The 21,442-nt window shown below is 40.7% G+C and overlaps 1 pseudogene; it reads right to left on the minus strand.

The window, feature by feature from the left end:
• Nucleotides 1-3,445: 3,445 nt before the first annotated feature.
• LOC147563920 (putative amidase At4g34880 pseudogene) lies at nucleotides 3,446-4,204 on the minus strand (annotated as a pseudogene).
• Between the last annotated feature and the right edge of the window lie 17,238 nt (nucleotides 4,205-21,442).

Consider the following 21,442-nt stretch of genomic DNA (forward strand, 5'->3'; position numbering starts at 1 on the left):
GAAAGGCTTTTGCACCGCCAAGAAATAATTGACCGGGTTCAGTGAATATCTTATCCCAACCATCTGATTTTAGTTTCGTTTTCTTACTTTGATTTGATGATTCCGTATGAAACTCCATCTGTGATATCAAGTTTACATACATTAATAATGAAACATTTAATAAAAAACAAATATTGTATTATAAATAACAGGTACAGATCAATAAATTAAGTATAATGTATGGAAAATTACAATTGTTTATTAGGTTAAGAGAAGTTATATATGCTTGTCATGGCCACTGTTTTGTGAAAAAAGGACGTGTAATGTAGGATAAATTTTTCATACTTTACGTACTTTTGTAAGTAGTTTTTGATATCATTGATAAAGTACGTATAATTTTTATGATAAATACACATATTATCATTCAGTAATAATAACATCTTACGGCAAATGTTTGCGTAATGTGTTGTAAACTATGGAAATGTATCGTAAACTACATATATTGTATATTCTGTTATGAGAATCCGTACGGATATTCAGCAGGTTCGCAAAATTGTGAAGGGGAGTACACTTGGGAGGATGTGTCAGGGAATCCCGACACAATTCATTTTCCTTAATTTACCTTCGGCTTGACCCTAAATAGTCTGTACCGCTGCTCACCCCTAATTTTAATAGTATTTTCGGACGAATGAAGATGGCATGTTTCCTATTATAAAAATTCTCATTAGTTCTGGGAAAATGTGTCAAAAGAGTCATTTGTTCCATTTTGAGTTAAGTTAAAAAGAAAAAGTTCGGTTGTCCCGCTAGTATCCTCGTTGAACACCAAATAGACGGACGTAATTTAGAACCAAATTAATACTGGCCAGGCAAAACATGGCATTGAAGCTAAAATATCTCTGTCCATTAAGCTCTCTTTTGATTATTTAAGACACTTCCTGTACCTAAGTCCATTTAGAAACAGGGGAGTAGGACATGTCACATTAGCAATTGATTTTCTTTTCTTGCAAAACATTAACAATTATATTAGGTGCATATCTTCATGAATATGTATAGTTTATGAACAAAATATTTATCTCCAAAAAGTAGATAATCTTTTTATTGTGTTTATTACATCTTTGGTAGGATCTCAACTACGTACAAGACCATAGCATACTTGTTTTTAGAATGTGTTTTTAGTCTCCCTGTACTAGCTAGCCAAATTTGCAAGTAAAGGTGTAGATAATAGTGTGAACACGAATAAAAAGACTGACTAAATTTTCAAAATTAAGTGAAGGATTTAACTTTCAATACTTTGCCTGCCATGCAAGTTAATGTGTGTTGGATTAAGGTCGGCGAATGAATTATACTTAAAACGAGGCCAGTAGGACCTATATAAGATATGAAAATATTATTATAATAAAAATAAATTAGACACCAAATGAAACATGCTTTTTCTTAGACCCGGATTATAAGCACAGATCTCATCAAAAAAAAAAAAAATTATAAGCACAGTACTTTCATTATTCTTGGATGTCACTAACACATTCACACCCATACCTAACCAAAACCTAACAAAGACAAAAAGATATTGTGATGTAGTCGCAACTGAATTAAAAAAAGAACGATGTAAATAAATGAAGAACGGTAAATAATAAATGAGTTAATTCCTATATGGCCCCCTACTTTGTGACCAGCTTCCTTTATGGCCCCCTTTTTTTCGTAAATTCAAATATGACCCCCTATTTCCAGGTAAATGTCATTACTACCCTTCCTAATTCTAAATTTAAAACATTAAAACAAAATTATTTCCACCTCACCCCTCTCTCCCTCCACCTCATCTCACCCTACACCTCACCCCTCTCTCCCTCCACCTCATCTCACCCTACACCTCACCCTACACCTCACCCTTCTCTCTCTCTCTCTCTCCAATTCACCTCTCTCTCTCCAACTCACCTCTCTCTCTCCAACTCACCCCTTTCTTCTCCGGTGAGGTGGCCGGCCGGAAAATTTTCCGGCCGGCCACCTTCAAATTAAAAAAATAAAATAAATTCTCTCTCCTCTCTCTCTCTCTAAAACTCCGGCGAAGGGGGTTTCCCTTCGCCGGAGGATCTGTTCACGAACAGATCTGTTCGTGAACAGATCCTCCGGCGAAGGGAAACCCCCTTCGCCGGAGTTTTAGAGAGAGAGAGAGGTGAGAGATTAAAAAAAAAAAAAAAATTAGAGAGAGAGAGGAGAGAGAAATTTTTTTTTTTTTAATTTGAAGGTGGCCGGCCGGAAAATTTTCCGGCCGGCCACCTCACCGGAGAAGAAAGGGGTGAGTTGGAGAGAGAGAGAGAGGTGAGTTGGAGAGAGAGAGAGGTGAGTTGGAGAGAGAGAGGTGAATTGGAGAGAGAGAGAGAGAGAAGGGTGAGGTGTAGGGTGAGATGAGGTGGAGGGAGAGAGGGGTGAGGTGGAAATAATTTTGTTTTAATGTTTTAAATTTAGAATTAGGAAGGGTAGTAATGACATTTACCTGAAAATAAGGGGTCATATTTGAATTTACGAAAAAAAGGGGGCCATAAAGGAAACTGGTCACAAAGTAGGGGGCCATATAGGAATTAACTCATAATAAATAAATTAAAACTTTATTAAACTTCAAGTGGTTTTTCTCTTCAATGTATGAAATAAAAGGCAGACTGGACTTCTTTTTTATAGGAAATTAGAGCTTTCCTAGACAGACTCAAACTGGACTTTCCTAAATAATAGAAATACTAGAAGAAGGTAACTTCCTAAACCTGGATTCATTATGAATCTTACTAAACTAGGATTCTTTCTAAACTACTAGCTTGGCCGACTAGGCCATGAACGTGTGGGTTCACGGGCCTGGTCCGGAGGCGCCTGCATCAGCTCCCATTTCCCCAGAAGATTCGTCCCGAACCGTTTCGATGAAGAAAATAATTTGATTCACCCGCATACGATGAACCTTGTCATGGCGATTCGTAATTCCCACTTTGCACGAAAGGTGCATGAAAACCCAAAGACACCAACATGGATTATATCATTAACTTCAATCTCATATTGCAAGGAATCTAGAAAGATCAATTGTGGGGAATATTAATCTTCCAACAAATTTCTACATCTCCCGTCATCTAGTATATCGATGAAGAAGATTACACTCAACGCCATCGAAAAACCCAAGTCTACACCCATCTTTTTCTTGGTAATTAGAGGCTCTGGTGGCTTCCTAAACTTGGTTGCTTGTTCAAATGCATAGGCAATCTCAACCCGTACAGGTTCAGATCCTTTGAGTCCACTGAATGAGATTCCAAAAGGAATGTCATCGTCAACCCCGGCAGGCACATTGATTCTAGGGTACCCTCCAATTCCTAATATGTTTGTAAGACGAAATTCCAGAATCATCACCGCGTCAATCTTTTCGTCAACCATCAGTTTCTCAAAAGCTTGATCAACTCTTCTTAACTTATTCAATGCTTCAAAATATACCCTATCATGTGGGTTTGTATCCTCCGCAGAGAGAAAAGTATTTTGCCCATAGTACTTCTTTCACTTGTTCTTCTTTATTAGCTTTATTGAAGTCAATGATATCAGATAATGTTCTGACATTTGACTGAACCAAATTAGACAAGTAATAGTTGGGATCACGCTTCAACTCATACCGAATAGATACCACTTCGTTATAAGTCATATCTTTCAAGAATGTTTCGTACTCGGGTATACGAATGGGTATAATGGAAGCACCCTTATTGCTCAAAGTAATAAGAGATTGCTGATAAAGAGATTCAATCGGATAAGCATAATAATGGTGCCTGCAGTAACGCCATAAGTTTCCTATCCTCTTACCGGTGAGTCCATCTCCTTTCAAGAATTGCTTGTATCAATCCTTTGGAATAAATGGCGATACTTCTCTCGTGAGTCCGTCATTAGGGTCATTACCAACAATTGCATCCAATACGTGCACGACATCAGATATTGTCCTTCCTATGGGACCAATACTATCTTGTCTAAGACCGATAGGTATAACCCCAGACCTACTTGTGAGACCCACAGTTGGTTTAATACCCACACCACATTTAAGGCAGGTCGGGTTTGTAATTGAGCCAACAGTATCAGTTCCAAGAAAAATCATGACTAGGTTTGCAGCAACACTAACTACAAAACCAAAGCTTGAACCACCAGGCGATTTCTTAGGTGCATATGGGTTTTTAATTGTACCTCCTCTAGCACTCCAACCATCAGGACAATTCATCGATTTCGAAAGACACCATTCACCGAGATTCGCTTTGCCTAATATAATAGGCCCAGCTTCTCGTAACTTTTGAACAACTCGAACATCTTCACGAACAACCGAACCAACCAGAACAAGAAAACCAGATGTGGTTTCAAGATTGTCTTTCGTAGCTATGCTATCTTTCAAAAAAATTTGAATCCCTTGAAGGATTCCTGAATCACTTTTGGAGCTTCCAGCTCAAAGGTTTTTATCGGCTTTTTCAGCTTCTGGAATAACATCTTTATTCACTTCAATTACTGCACAGAGATCTCTATGCAGTTCAATGACTTTTAAGTAATGTTTGACTAAAGCTGACTGAATTTCCTCAATGGTGGCTTCTTCGATCAACAATGAAGAAAGACGGTCAATAAGTTGGATCCGAACTGGTTGTTTATCAACATGCCAAATACAATAGAAAAGCCCTTTCCATATTTTCTTGAGTTCTTCATCTGCAACTTCAACTTCTCCCAAATCGTCTTTTTCTTCGCCGGAGTATGGTTCAGTTCAGGAGTGGTGGCGGTAAGGGGCATATGGTGGCGCATGCCCCCACATACCCACTTTGGTTCCCTCCCATTCCTAAGTTAGATTTTCAAATGTTCAAATTTGGAGTTACTAACTTCAAGGAAATATGATTTAAGCCCACTACCTATAACTTATTACTTGAAAGTCCAAGTGTATAGTGATTAATCATACTTTTTATATGAACATACATTATCTTCTAACTGCTAGATCGACTAAGACAAAGATCAAGTGCTCGCTGCACATACCAACCATACCAACTTTTTCTCCATTACCCTCGACGACGTAACATCGACAACCACCATAAGCTATCTCTAACTTTTTTTCTACATCTATTTATGGCTTTCTCTCTCTCTCTTAACAAAACACCAACACATTCTCTTTGTCGGTTTCTTTTTTTTTCTCTTGAACTTCTTCTTCCTCTCCCTATCAATTAATGGTGGTGGACAATGATAAAATCTCATCCAGTCTCATCTCTTACTCTCTCTCAATGGTAGGGTTTCAGTCAACGACAAGGTTGTGGCTGTGAGTTTTGGATCAGGTACGCTTTGCTACCACCGATAAGAGGTAGTGGGTAACCATCAGTAGCGTCTTACTAATGAGGGTGTACAACTATAGATATATGTGTGTACCTGTCAGTGAAACGTTACGTTATAACTATCGGTAACGTCTTACCAATGAAGGTGTACAATTACAGTCGCGCATGAGGGAGAGAATAGATGATATTTCTTAAATCATTGTATATGATTTTATCATGTAATTTCATTTTTTATGGGTACTATATGTGCCCCCACATACTATAAATTCTGGCTTCGCCACTGGTTCAGTTAGGATTTTCGAGGTTTTGAGAATAGAGAAATTACTCCTCTTTTTCTTCATTATTTCAAGAGAATTTCGCAGATGGGGATTTGATAGAGAAAGATTTGATGTGGGACATAATTGATGCAGAAATTTTTTATGATTCGAAACAAGGATGTCTTCTCCCGGAATTGCATATGCACCAAATAATTCGGCGAGGCAATGGTGCTTCCGACTAGGGTTTAGGTCTAACGAAGGAAAATTATTTCTTTCTTCCTCCTCCGTCGTCGACCGAATTTTGTTTCTTGTGTTAACAACTTCTCCCTCAATATGATCGATCACTCTCGATTCAGTCTTTGTTTCTATATGTGACAAATATTCATCAAGAGGAAGAAAATCATACCTGAGGACACTTTTTAATGTATCCCAATCATCAATGATCGATTTTGTTTGATCAATAAGTCTCCATTGCAGTGCATTGAAATCTTCATAGATTCTTTCGGACATATGTTGCTCAACCAAAAAAACCTTATCTTTGTCATGAAGTTCTTGATTTCTGAACCAATCTTCCATGTGTTGAATCTAGAAATTTATATGGAATTGACCTTCGAAGAGTGGAATTTTAGAAACTTGATGAATTTTTCTTTCATCTTTTCGATCAATATAAAATTGAATTGTATCTCTAATGGGATCCCAACATAAACGCGGAAAATTTTTTCAACATTCAAAAGGAGATGTATCCATAGATATTTTATTTTTATTTTTATTTTTCTTGAGAAAAAAAAATTCCAGAATTTTGATGGCTCTGAATACCACTTGATTTAGTCGCAACGGAATTAAAAGAAGAACGATGTAAATAAACGAAGAACGGTAAATAACTGTAAATAAACTAAAACTTTATTAAACTTAAAGGGGGTTTTCTCTTCAATGTATGAAATAAAAGACAGACTGGACTTCTTTTTATATGAAATTAGACTTTCCTAGATAGAATCAAACTGGACTTTCTTAAATAATAGAAATACTAGAAGAAGGTAACTTCCTAAACCTGGATTCATTATGAATCTTACTAAACTAGGATTCTTTCTAAACTACTAGCTTGGTCGACTAGGCCATGAACGTGTGGGTTCGCGGGCCTGACCCGGATATGCAAAATTTTAAAAATTTTCGGAGATACATATTTTATTGAGAATATTTTTCACAATTAAAAACCCTCCACCTCACCTCTCTCTCTCCGTCTTCTCCGACCAGGTCGCCTACCGGAAAATTTTCCGGCTTGAAATCGAAGACTTGAGACCTTCAAACTGGATCCACGAGCAACCCCAACCGTGAGTGCACAATCAATATTTGAAAAACAAAATAGTTGGATGAAACCCCAACTGTAGTAGATTTCCTCAAACCTAAGTCTTGGGTAGGCAAGCTCAATCCCCAATCAAGGAGACATTGCACCCATATTCATTATTGGTGTTATCTGAAATTTAACGTGACAACTAACATAACACAGCGAGATTTACCTCACGCGTGTAGAAACTAATAATTTATGTTCTTGATTATTAGGCTTTCAACGTCTTCGTATTCTAATACAATACTAATTCTCATAATATAGAAATCTTTCTCCTTTTCAATAGATATAAAAAGATCACACTTTTAACTAAGATAAACCTTTATAGAATCCAAACTTCACAATTAAGTCGACAAAAAATTATGCCAAAAGACAGAATCATCAAACTCTCGTCGAATAATATGACAAGTTGGTGTCCACGTTGAATGAGAGTGTGGTCCACAAGGCCATCCATTGTGTTAGCGCCGACCCCATACGCTCCATACCTAGATCGCATCCGGTAGAGAGGGCTGAACTAACCACAAAAACTCATACAACCCTCCATCAACTCCATCACATCACACACATAATAGCATCATACAACAAACATAAGTTGAATGAGAGTGTGTTCCACAAGGTCATCCATTGTGTTAGCGCCGACCTCATGCACTCCATACCTAGATCGCATCCGGTAGAGAGGGCCGAACCAACCACAAAAACTCATACAACCCTTCATCAACTCCATCACATGACACACATAATAGAATCATACAACAAACATAAGTTGAATGAGAGTGTGGTCCACAAGGTCATCCATTCTGTTAGCGCGACTCCATACGCTCCATTGTAGGGGAATAACCTAGTGTATCTCATACACCTAATTGACTAGTGTTGGTAGCGGAATCTCAAACATCATATGTTTAACACTATTTCCAGAATCTATACATGAACATACCAATGAACTAGATTGGAAAGATGATTACCTCTTAATCGCTTTCCCGCGAACTAAATTCCGATCAGTATTCGGAAGATAAGAGCTCCAAGTGTAGCTCCTCTACTTGAGACACCGAATAATGACTTGAACTCCCTCCTTTCAGTCAGCTAGGACCTTCTTGAAGGTTGAGATGAAGAACTCCTTCTTCTTGACTAGATACTTGAGAAAACTCCTTTTCTCTCTCTCTCTCTCTGAGATGTATATTCTGAAACTCTTTCAGTTAACTCTCAGACTCTTGAGAATTTCTCCTCTCTCTTTAGGTTGTATAATTAGGTATATATAGAAATCCCTAGAAGAGGTATTAGACTCAAACTAGAATTCCATAAACCTAATTATTAGGCAACACCCAAAGTACCCTCCATTGGGTCACTTTAAGTGGCCGGCCAACATAGCCCTTTATGGGCTTCCTTGGCCGGCCCTATTGCCTGGGCCGGCCATCACATGGCCGGCCTCCCTAAAGCCATTCCGGGCCTCCTTTTTGGGCCCGGACATGTTTATCTCTTCGGACTTCTCCGAATCTTTCAGGACTTACCAATAACGGATCCAATCCACTTATTTGCCATTATCCATCTAGTCAATTCTCTCCGTTCAAATCATTACTCTGTTGTGTAACCCTTGTAGGATCCGGTCTATGTTAGCCGCGAATCAACTCTTGATTCGACGATCGTAGTTGGCTTCTAGCTAAGCATTACGACCCCTAATTGGACCGGACTAATGATCTTCCGAATAAGGTCATTAAGATCCTAATAGCCAAATTGCACGCATTGCATCCTTGGTCGAAGGACAGTCCTTCGGAAGGATACCATTCCTTCAGACTTTAGGCATCATATCCTTCAGTCTCCCACTTGTACTTAGAACAAGTGCAATGCTCGATTCCCATGTTTTTTCGTATCTCATCTGATATGTCATATTTATCAGACTCTCTTGATCCCGAGAACAACTTCCAATCCAAACGATTAACTCTTAATCCGTTTGAGCACGACCATGCATTTTTCAGTTGTTTCTCATCAAGTGGCCCGGAGATACTTTATCCTGATTTTACTCAGGAAAACATAATCCATTCTTGTACTCCCACTCAATTTCATGTCTATCCTGTCTCCCCCAGTATGCCGCTTTTATAACCACTTTTTACGGATGGCGTTTGACGGTACCAAAGTTCGACATTCCTTCCATAAACTGAGTGAGTACTCATGTTTTGAGGAATCTCTCCAATTTGCTTAAATGAGAGTTATGACATCTTATAACTTCAACTCTTGAAGTACTCTCATTCGGCGGGTTTCCAGTGTATCAACTATACACCCATGAAGTTGACCTTTGAATACTCCTATTCCCATAGCCCAAGAAACAGCGCTATCTTGTCAATCACTCATGCTAGTCTTCCTAAGTCATTATTGTCCAACTAATGACCTGGACTAGGGATAGTAGGATGATGTGCTTCCATGTTCACTTAGTAGGGTTTCTTTCATTAGATCACGTATCTAATAAACCTACCTGGAACACTCCATCTTTTTGGACTGTCGTCTAAATTCTAAACCACAATTTAGATGACGAAATAAACCCAGTTTATTTCGGATAACAAGAGTTTGTAAAATTTGAGCATCCGCGTGAACTCTTTCACGTTCTCAATTTTACAAGTCTTCTTAGGATTCTCCTCATGGATCCTAATTCCTTAGACCCGAGCATCTCATGATCGTTCTAAGGTGACAGTTTAGTTTCCTTTTCACTTCGCTTTGTTATTATCTTGCTTTCGAACTCTTCGTAAGCTGTTATGATAATATCAGTTTTTCTCCCACTGAAATTAGTACTTCCCAAGTTCTAATTTTACTTTCTTATCTAGTAGAGTTAAGTAACGACTCCCAGCATGGAAAACTCTTTCCCATCTGTTAGCCCTTCCTAAAAGATTCCTATCTTTATCTTCGGAAGATTACTTTTATGACTTTCTTCAATCTTCTAACTTGTATGGGCGACAACATCTTCTCGTATTCCAAGTACCTTTAGATGTTCGGGTAAACAACAATCATCTCATGATCGTTCTTATGTTTTCTAACATAAGTGTCTCTCCTATGTTTATCACGGGAGTTGGGTAGAATTTCTCTCCAAGAGAACTTTTTATTCAGACCTCTCCAAAACTCCTTTTGAACGATTCTTTATCATCTCAGGTCTATCTCCATAGACTTTTGATGCCCATGGTTAATTCACCCTCGTCTTCTTGTCCTCTCTTGTACGTCTCCTACATACAGGACCTGAAACAACGCTTGTTTCACTCCCACTTACCTTCTTGTCTCACAAGATTTAACCAATCTTACTCTTATCTCTTTGGATTTCCGATCCAATTTCAGAGTGGTTTCTGCTATAGTTCTTTTGAATCTTCTCAAGACTCATTGGGGTTTTTGAGCAACCTTCTTAACTCCTTAAGAAGTTTCCAGGCGATCGTCCCTTGAACCATTCAAGACGACATCCCTTGTCACGTAAGCCGAGTAACTCTTACTCTCTTTCGTTTTAAAGCCGAGTAATTCTTACTCTCTTTTGTTTAAGGCAAGTAACTCCTTACTTCCTCTTTTTGCTCTTTATCGAATCCCATTCGATTTTTCCTCCCACTTGTCTTCTTTGAAAGGACCCTCCTTTGAATGAAGACACCATCGAGAGCAACAATCTCATTGTGTTTCGATGATTGGCGAGAAAACCCCGTTCTTCTTCTTGAAGAACTTATGTCTAACACGCTTTAGGCATTAGAATAATTGACAATTTTAGAACTCCTTCTAAAATAATATCCATATTCAGATGGACTCAATTATTCACTACAGCTTTTTAGGTTTTTAGTGGTTTGGCATATTCGTATTAGACTTTGTGTTTTGGAAGACCGATGACTATCGAACTTATGATCTCATCATATTCTTTAGTCACCCAGATCCGTTTCTCGATTTAGGATTTGTTTCCAAAACTTCTCCACAATCAAGTCTTACGTCCATTCTAATCACACTAATCGCAGACTTTCATGTCAAACATTATTTTCTACGATTAACTGAACTCTTGTACTCCTACAAGATTTAGAATGACTAAGTCGGATCATTCGTTAAAATTACTTAAAAGCTAGATAGGCTCTTTTAAGAACATCATAAAATATCTCATATTTTATTTACTCCCATAATCTCATTACAGAGTCAACGTTCTAAAAAGAAAAAAGAAATACTAAAACTACTTTAAAGTATTGCCTATCGAGTCTATGATCCTTCTTGAGCTTTTCCAGCAACTCTTGCCTTCTCAGCTTTCGACAGGTTCATCTCCTCTTCAATAAATACTCAGCTCCCTCTTGCTCCTGTCATTCTTAATGATAAGAGTCTTTTAGGTATCACATACCTTGAGGAATGTGTATTTAATTGAATAACTTTTAATAATTTTTACCTTGACCGGAACTCCCAGCTCCGTCGTTTAGATCTTCCAAGAATCGCGGGCAATCTCTTAATCGAAAATGAGATGTACTACCGCACACAAGACATCTCTTGTTAGGAAGGATAGTTCTGGGTCTTGGTGCTTTCCTGCCCATTCTCTTGCCAGACGGCTTCCTTCTCCTAACGTCTTCCGTTCCCGTATTTACAGTCTCCTGAACTCCTAGAATCTCTTCTAGAGTTTCAGGGGTGCTGAACCTACTTTCAGCAACTTCCAGAATCGCCAGTAGACTTTCGAAGGATACTCGTCCAAACTTATCTTCAAAGTTTGCTACTACATCCTGAAACCTTTCATCCAATGAATTCAGGATGATGTCAACAGCCATGTCGACTGGCATAGGAGACCCCATCCATTCCATGTCTTTGAAGTGATCAATCATCTCCAAAACATGATAACGGACTGGTTTTCCTTTCTCTAGTCGCATTCCCAGTGTCACCATTGTGATTCTAAATCTTTCTATTCGACATTGTGTTCCAAACACTTCTCTTCGCCGTCGAATAATGGTGTATGCCTCCATTTCAATGAACATATCTATATATTTTCTTTCCATGGCCATTAGCATTAAACCGGTTACTGGCGCTGACTTCCTTCGAATATCGTCTACTTGCTTACGTTCTTCATTAGAAGAAGTTTCTGAAAGTACGGGGATCGGAATGTCCAATATTTCTGCGCTTTCTCCTAGAACCTTTCTCAGGTTCCTCTCCCATTGAACGAAGTTGGTATCGTTCAATTTCTCAAGTATGGTGTAGAGGTTGAAGATGTTTGTTGTCATAATTAAACTACATGTAAGAAATGCGAAAGTGATTAAACTCGTTATCCTGGCAATTTTTTTTAATTTGCCTATATTATTCTACTTTTGTTGTCCCCTTAGAATAATATAATTCCAAGATCCCATTCCTGTGAAGCTAAGCGTACTTTGGCACTGCCCTTAACTTCACCCTCCTGGGTGAGTAACTCCTTACTGATCATATCTCATATGACTCTTGGTTAACGATTTAAACATTAAATCGTCCTTTAGCCTCGAAGTCCAAAACCCTTTTGCTGACTCGTTTGAGAATAACCATTTAGACATGTAGACCTCTTCATAGATCTACCCGCATTGTCCCGAGGTAAAAGATGGCACCCTGCTTTGGCATGACCCACCATCGATGAACAAGGGCTCAACAGGTGTCTTAATCTGGGTAGGCTTTACTCAAAATTCTTTTTGGGACTTATTACGTAATTTATCAAGTTGCGTTACTGTGAACTCTTGCATAACCATTCATGATTTATTACGTAAAAGTTTATGTGGGTTTGCGTAATGATTTGTTAAATCTTAGTATTACCCCTTAAAAGATCTCATCTTTTAAGTTTATTTCTTGTTCGCCTATGGTTCGATTGGATCCATATCCAAGAACCTCTATTGACTACTCCCACTTGAACCATGATCTCATCATTCAGTTCGTCAATAGATTCTAAGACCCTATACTCTAAGTATTATTCGGGCACAACTCCTTGCGCTTAGAACAAGAAACGATAATCCTATCTAAAGGTATACTATTCTACGCAATCACACACATCCATACATACAAAAATATGACAATCATAATAAATAAAGTACGTATCCTAGATTCGTTTCTAGGTTTTGCTATCGTATAGCTATTCGTGGGAATTTGTGACATCTCTATGTCTAATGTTTCTAAAGTTTCGTATTCTCAATACTCAAAATAGAAGCACATTATGTTTCTTCCTTAATTGTTTCCAGAATCAATATAAGGAAAAACTCCGTTCGGGTTCTCCTCTAACCCGGGTCTATGTCGGAAAAAAATTATGCTCGGAACCGGGAGAAAAGTCTGAAAAACTCCCTTTCAGATCATGGCCTAAAAGACCCTTGAGTCCCACTCAAAAAGATCTGAGTCAACCCTGGTCAAAGTCCCTTGACTGGTCTCTGGTCAACTCTTGACTCAACCTGGTCAAGGTCCGGTCCTAGAGACACTACCTTCCTGCCGTGCTTGGTCTCTCGGGCAGACGCGTCCTAGCCTGGCTAGACGCTTCTGTCCTAGGACAGACCATAGACATCTCGGGTGAGATGTCTAGGATGCGTCCTGGTCGCGTCCCAGACGCGTCCAGACCATCCGGTCGCCTTACATCCCTCTCGGATTCTTAATCCGAGAGCTGTTGGAACTCCCAGACGCGTCCCAGACGTGTCTGGTCTCGGGACAGCACTTGTGCCATCTCGGATGTTCGGTCCGAGATGCACCCGTGCTCCACAGTCGCGTCCCAGACGCTTCTGTGCATAGACGGAAAGGCCATCCTTTCTGGGATGCCTTCTGGACGCGTCCAGACGCGTCCTAGATGCTTCTGGATGCTCCGGTCGCATCCCAGTCGCGTCTGGAAGCTTCCAGTCGCATCCGAGATGCTTCTGGTCGCTCCAGACGATCTTGGATGCGTCCGGACACCCGTCCAGTGTCTCGGTCCTAGACCGAGACTCTAAATAGGTTCCCTCGAGCGCGTCCCAGACGCGTCAGGGATATCCGAGACGCTCCTGTCTCGGAATCCTATTCCGTCTCGGACTGGGATGTCCCAGACGCGTCCCACGCGCTGGGGCGTCCGAGACCCGAGAGTCTCGGACTCCTAGTCCGTGTTGGACTGGGATATCCCAGACGCGTCCAAGACGCTCTGGGACGTCCGAGACCCGAGAGTCTCGGACTCATAGTCCAGCTCGGACTAGGATTCCCGGTCCTCCACGGACTGGGATTTCCAGTCCCTGTCTGTCTCGGACTGTCTGTCCGAGACGTGCTGGTCCGGCCCGGACGCGTCCTGGACGTGTCCTGGCCGGTCCGGCCATTAGGGTTTCCAAACTTTTTGGAAATCCAACCGTTCCAACTGATTTTTCTTTTCTTTTTCTTTGTTCCAGCTGCTGTTAGGTACTGTTTTTGATCAATTCATCAACCAATCTTCATGGTTTTGACGATTTTTATCAAAATTCTAATACCCTAAAGCTTGTTTATGAAAACTCTTTTCATAAAACTAGGTTTCTAGTGTTTCTAGGTCATGAATCTCATCCAAAACCCTAATTTGATCTCATCAAACTTATGTTTAAATCTCTATTCAAACATCAAAAACACTAATATCTAGTTGTTCAAGTATGAATCTAATTCATCTAGTCAAAGATAGTTCATGCAAACGGCTCGTGATGCCACTATAGGGGAATAACCTAGTGTATCTCATACACCTAATTGACTAGTGTTGGTAGCGGAATCTCAAACATCATATGCTTAACACTATTTCCAGAATCTATACATGAACATACCAATGAACTAGATTGGAAAGATGATTACCTCTTAATCGCTTTCCCACGAACTAAATTCCGATCAGTATTCGGAAGATAAGAGCTCCAAGTGTAGCTCCTCTACTTGAGACACCGAATAATGACTTGAACTCCCTCCTTTCAGTCAGCTAGGACCTTCTTGAAGGTTGAGATGAAGAACTCCTTCTTCTTGACTAGATACTTGAGAAAACTCCTTTTCTCTCTCTCTCTCTCTGAGATGTATATTCTGAAACTCTTTCAGTTAACTCTCAGACTCTTGAGAATTTCTCCTCTCTCTTTAGGTTGTATAATTAGGTATATATAAAAATCCCTAGAAGAGGTATTAGACTCAAACTAGGATTCCATAAACCTAATTATTAGGCAACACCCAAAGTACCCTCCATTGGGTCACTTTAAGTGGCCGGCCAACATAGCCCTTTATGGGCTTCCTTGGCCGGCCCACTTAGGGCCTAGCCGGCCATCACATGGCCGGCCATATTGCCTGGGCCGGCCATCACATGGCCGGCCTCCCTAAAGCCATTCCGGGCCTCCCTTTTGGGCCCGGACATGTTTATCTCTTCGGACTTCTCCGAATCTTTCAGGACTTACCAATAACGGATCCAATCCACTTATTTGCCATTATCCATCTAGTCAATTCTCTCCGTTCAAATCATTACTCTGTTGTGTAACCCTTGTAGGATCCGGTCTATGTTAGCCGCGAATTAACTCTTGATTCGACGATCGTAGTTGGCTTCTAGCTAAGCATTACGACCCCTAATTGGACCGGACTAATGATCTTCCGAATAAGGTCATTAAGATCCTAATAGCCAAATTGCACGCATTGCATCCTTGGTCGAAGGACACTCCTTCGGAAGGATACCATTCCTTCTTACTTTAGGCATCATATCCTTCATCCATACCTAGATAGCATCCGGTAGAGAGGGTCGAACCAACCACAAAAACTCATACAACCCTTCATCAACTCCATCACATGACACACATAATAGAATCATACAACAAACATAAGTTGAATGAGAGTGTGACCCACTAGGTCATCCATCGTGTTAGCGCCGACCCCAAACGCTCCATACCTAGATCGCAACCGGTAGAGACGGCCGAACCAACCACATAAACTCAAGAAACCCTATTTTTCCTTGTAACCCACTTCTATTTTATGATACTCAAGCCCACATATTAGGCCCACACCTTATTTCTCTCTCTAACTTACTCTTCATGTTAGCGCCACAAGGTCATCCATCGTGTTAGCGCCGACCCCAAACGCTCCATACCTAGATCGCAACCGGTAGAGACGGCCGAACCAACCACATAAACTCAAGAAACCCTATTTTTCCTTCTAACCCACTTCTATTTTATGATAGTCAAGCCCACATATTAGGCCCACACCCTATTTCTCTCTCTAACTTACTCTTCATGTTTGGCCCAAACCGAAATTGACCTTGAGAAATACCAGGGCCTCATCAACATTCTTGATCATGAGCGTCTGTATGGAGGTACCTCCACCACCCGAACAACACAACTGTACCCGCCATGGACCTCACAAATATTTCTTTTTCTTTCTCTCGCTGGGTCTTTGACGCCGGTGCCGCGAAACAGCATATGTTCATAGCTTTCTCCTTTCTCACATTATACACGTGCACCTCCAAATTACTTTGTTCGTCTACCTAATGGGTCACCTCCGAATTACTTTGTTCACCCCCAGTGTACTCCATTGTCCGAACTCCCACATAAGAAGACATCAAATAGAAACAAAAGACGAAGTAAATTTAACCGTGATATTATAAGTTACATTCGATTAAGGAAAAATTAGATACATTAATTGATTAAGTTTGGTTATAACTTGGAAAATTTAAATAAAATAAAAGCACATGTCAAATTTCACATATGGATTTAAAAAACTTCATACCGGCAAGAAGTCCAAGGCAGGATAACATCGTATACATCAACAAGCATTGCTTTCTGCACATTCGGATTGTTGAAGTAACCAATACCATAACTATCCAATCATGGGTCATATCCTCGTGATATGTTTCCTAAAGGAATAATTTCTTCTTTTTTTTTGTTGAAAGTCTAAAGGAATAATTTCTTGGCACTTAAAAGTCTTTGCTCATTTAATAATGAAAAGGATATTTAGTGTTAGAACTAAAAGTCGCGGAAGCTATCGAACCTATCCTAGAAATTGATCCGATTATGAAGATTAATCGAAAAGCTAAGTCAAAATCAAATATGCGAACAGAATTTAACGAGGTTCGGCTTTAAAGCCTACGTCCTCGGGCGAAAAGAAATCTTTATTGAAGGATAGATGAAGACGACTAACACAACCCGCAAGTTCGTCCCAAGATGGTACCGTATAGAAATTAACCTTCTATACTAGATCTTCGACGACCGAGAAATTTAACACCGCTCAAAACTATGAACAAAAAATTTCTCTCTCACTTGCTCTCTCTCTTTAGCTCTCTCTAAAGAAGAGTTGTTGTTGCTTGTGTTGGTTGATGTTAGGCTCTCAATACCCCATATATATATATGCAAGGGTTTCCAAATTTTGAGTCCAATTTGGACTCAAAATTGGAGTCGGTGGAATGGGATGCCAATTCCACCGACCTTCACCAAACCGCCTACCAAATTTTGGACCGCCTCTTACAATTCTCCACCTCGTACATAATTTGATACACTTCAAATTTTGGACGAACACCAGGATACTCCTTGTAAGATATATCTTCTTCTTGTAACTTCATCCGACTGCACCATATGACCATGGTTGCCTACGTACCCTTTTACAGGATCAAGCCTACCGTAGTTCTACCAACCCTTCACATAGAGATTACCTTGTTGCCATTACGCCCTTTCGGGCAACTTAACACGAGCCGATTTGTAGCAATTCCAGGCAATGCTGAAACTTGCTACATGTCACCACTTTAGTCAACATGTCCGCGGGATTCTCATCTGTGTGTACCTTCATGAGAGAAACATCACCTTCCTCTATGACATCTCGTACAAAGTGATACCTGACATCGATATGCTTAGTACGAGCATGATGGACCTGATTCTTCGCCAAGTGGATCGCACTTTGACTATCACACCATACATCCACGCACTCCTGCTTAATCCCTAGATCATCCAGAAGACCCCACAACCACAATGCTTCCTTCACACCCTCGGCCATAGCCATATACTCGGCCTCCGTAGTAGATAACGCAACTGTAGATTGTAACATCGATCGCCAACTAACTGGAGCACCATGTACCCTAAATACATAACCAGTAGTAGATCGTCTTCTATCTAGATCGCCAGCATAATCCGAGTCAACATAACCGCTTACCTGACATGTGTCTCCACCAAAGCACAAACCCGTATCAACGGTACCCTTCAAGTACCTCAAGACCCACTTCACAGCTTCCCAATGTGTCTTCCCCGGGTTTGCCATAAACCTACTAACCACACTGACCGCTTGTGAAATATCCTGACGAGTACACACCATAGCGTACATCAAACTGCCAACTGCACTAGCATACGGTACACGATCCATATGATCCTTCTCCACCGTAGTAGTGGGAGATTGTTTTCCCGAGAGCCTGAAGTGTGGTGCCAAAGGTGTTGACACCGCCTTCGCATTCTGCATCCCGAATCGAGAAACTACTCGTTCGATGTAACCTTTCTAATTCAAGTACAGTTTCTTACTTGATCGCTCTCTCTTAATCTCCATTCCCAGTATTTTCTTTGCAGCGCCCATGTCTTTCATCTCAAACTCTTGACTGATCAGTTGAGATTTCAACTTATCTATCTCCACCATGCTTCTAGAAGCAATAAGCATGTCATCCACATACAAAAGGAGATAAATAAAGTCACCTTCGCGAAGCTTCTTGATGTATACACAACAATCATAGTCACTTCTGCGAAAACCATGTTTTAGCATGAAAAAATCAAATCGTTTGTACCATTGGCGAGGGGATTGTTTCAATCCGTAAAGAGATTTCCTCAAACGACATACTTGATTTTCTTTGCCCTCAACCTTGTATCCCTCAGGTTGAGCCATATAAATTTCTTCTTCCAAATCACCGTGCAAGAAGGCGGTTTTAACATCGAGTTGTTCCAGCTCAAGATCCCTGTGAGCAACAATACTCAATAGCACCCGAATAGAAGTATGTTTCACGACCGGTGAGAAAATCTCATTGTAGTCGACCCCTTCTTTCTGTGCATAACCCTTGGCCACTAGTCTTGCCTTATACCTTTGATCTCGGAAGAATCCTCTTTCTTCTTGTACACCCATTTACAACCAATAACAGACTTACCTTCGGGTAATGGGACAACCTCCCATGTTTTGTTCTTGTGAAGAGACTCCATCTCTTCTTGCATAGCAACCAACCAACTCTCTCTTTCCTCCGCGGTAATAGCTTGTTTGAAGGTGACCGGCTCGTCGTCTTCCACCGAGAGTGCATATTCAACCACATTTGCCTGCCCGTAATGCCTAAGAGGTTTGTCTGACCCTAACCTCTGTACCGGCTTATATAACCGTTTCGGCCTAGTGTGTACCGAAACATCCTGCTGTTGTTGTTGTAAAACTTGTGTACCTTCCCCTTGAACCTCCTCATGATCGGGTTCATCAATTTCCTCATCCTCAGTTTTATCCTGATGCTCCACCTGATCATGATTCCTAGAAACCCGTTGGTCTTCGGCTTCTACTTCCACTACTTGAGCTTTAGTAGACCCAACATCACCACAACTAGGCACCGTAGCTTTCGCCATAGCTACAATAGATGACTCATCAAACACCACATCTCTGCTGATTACAAACTTCTTGTCTTCCGTACACCATAACCGATAACCCTTGACTCCTGTAGCATATCCTAAGAAAATTGCCTTCTTTGCTCTATTGTCAAGTTTGTTACCTTTAACATGGTAATAGGCCGTACAACCGAAAACCTTAAGTCTCCTGTAATCTGCATGTTCACCTGACCACACCTCGTAAGGTATGCCGCCATCTAAAGAAGAATGTGGAGACCTGTTCACAATATAACAAGCTGTAGCAACAGATTCTGCCCACCATTCTACGCCTAATCCCGAATTGGAGCGCATACATCTAGCCTTCTCAAGTAGTGTACGGTTCAATCTCTCTGCGACTCCTGCTGAGGTGTGTTTACTACTGTCCAGTGCCTCACAATGCCTTCCTGATTACAAAACTCCTTGAATGCCCCATCCGTGTACTCGGTCCCATTATCCGACCTTAACGTCTTCAGCTTTCGACCAGTTTTGTTCTCAACCATTGCTTTCCACACCAGGAATGTGTTGAATATCTCATTCTTATGCTTCAGAAAATAAAGCCAGACAAATCTCGAATGATCATCAACGAATGTAACAAAATACCTGGAACCACCCTTGGAAGGTAACTTTGCCGGTCCCCAGACATCGGTGTGTACGTAGTCTAACACCTCTTTGCTCCTGTGCTTACTTGTAGAGAACGTCACCCTGTGTGCCTTCCCGAACACACAATGCTCACAAAACTCCATGCAAGGCTTCTTCATGTCCTTCAACAAGCCTTTCCCGCACATCAAAGATAGACCCTTTTCTGACATATGCCCAAGGCGCATATGCCAAAGCCTCGTACTAGCCGTTGGATCCCTTCCACTGATTCCTACTGCTACATCTCCCGTAATTGTTGTCCCCAAAAGTTTGTATAAATTACCGTAACGAGTACCTCTCATTACCACCAAAGAACCCTTAACGACTTTTATGGAGCCATTCTCTATAATTATCTTACAGCCGTTCCGCTCCAACACACCAAGGGAAATTAGATTTTTCCGCAAATCGGGTATGTGTCTTACGTCCGTCAATGTTCTCACCACTCCATCGTGCATCTTGATACGTATTGTTCCGAGTCCCACAGTTTTACATATACTATCATCACCCAGTATAACTGTACCACCATCTATACTCCTATAGGTAGTAAACCACTCCCTATTTGGACACATATGGTGTGACGCCCCTGAATCAAGCATCCACTTATCGAAGATTTTCTCAGACACCTCTGTCACCGAGAAACATTCATCCGCCTCTTCTGACACATATCCCGCCTCTTGCATCTCTTGTTTCTCCTTGTAGCCTTCGTTCTTTTGCTTCAACTTTCTTTTTGGACAAGCCGCTTTAAAATGGCCAAGCTCACCACAACTAAAGCACGTTTTCTTGAAAGAGCCTCTAGATTTGGATCTAGATTTCCCGCCCTTTCCCTTTCCCCTTTCATTACTCCTCCCCCTCGTTACAAATAACCCTTGTGCTTGTTCCTTGTCTACTCCACCCGACGCCATACTGCTAGTAGCAACCTTACGAAGGTCATCCGCTAATAGCGAATTTCTCGTCTCTTCCATGGTTAGACTATCACCAACAAGCATCAAAGTTTGAACAAGGTTCTCATAGGATTTTGGTAATGAAAGTAACAATATGAGGGCTTGGTCCTCATCCTCAACCTTAACATCAATATCCTTCAAATCTGAGATAATCCTGTCAAACCTATTCACATATTCCTGAATAGAAGAACCCTCTTCCATTCTACATGTGAATAATTTGGATTTTAAGTAGACCCGATTCGTTAAAGTTTTTGTCATGAAACTGCTTTCTAGCTTTAACCACACACTCGCCGTCGTTGCTTCTCCGTCTACTAGGAACGCCACGTCCCTCTCAAGACACAACATAATGGTTGTCCGTGCTTCGAGATCTAACTCCTCCCAATCCTCATCTGACATATCTCCTGGTTTCTTTCCCGTCAACGTCTTATGTAATTTCTGCGAGATTAACAGATTCTTCATCTGCAACCGCCAATAAGAAAAATCGTTTTTCCCATTG

This window comes from Eschscholzia californica, unplaced genomic scaffold (assembly GCF_041429995.1).
Source record: "Eschscholzia californica isolate CP2 unplaced genomic scaffold, dmEscCali1.0.p SCAF_1, whole genome shotgun sequence".
Taxonomy (NCBI): Eukaryota; Viridiplantae; Streptophyta; class Magnoliopsida; order Ranunculales; family Papaveraceae; genus Eschscholzia; species Eschscholzia californica.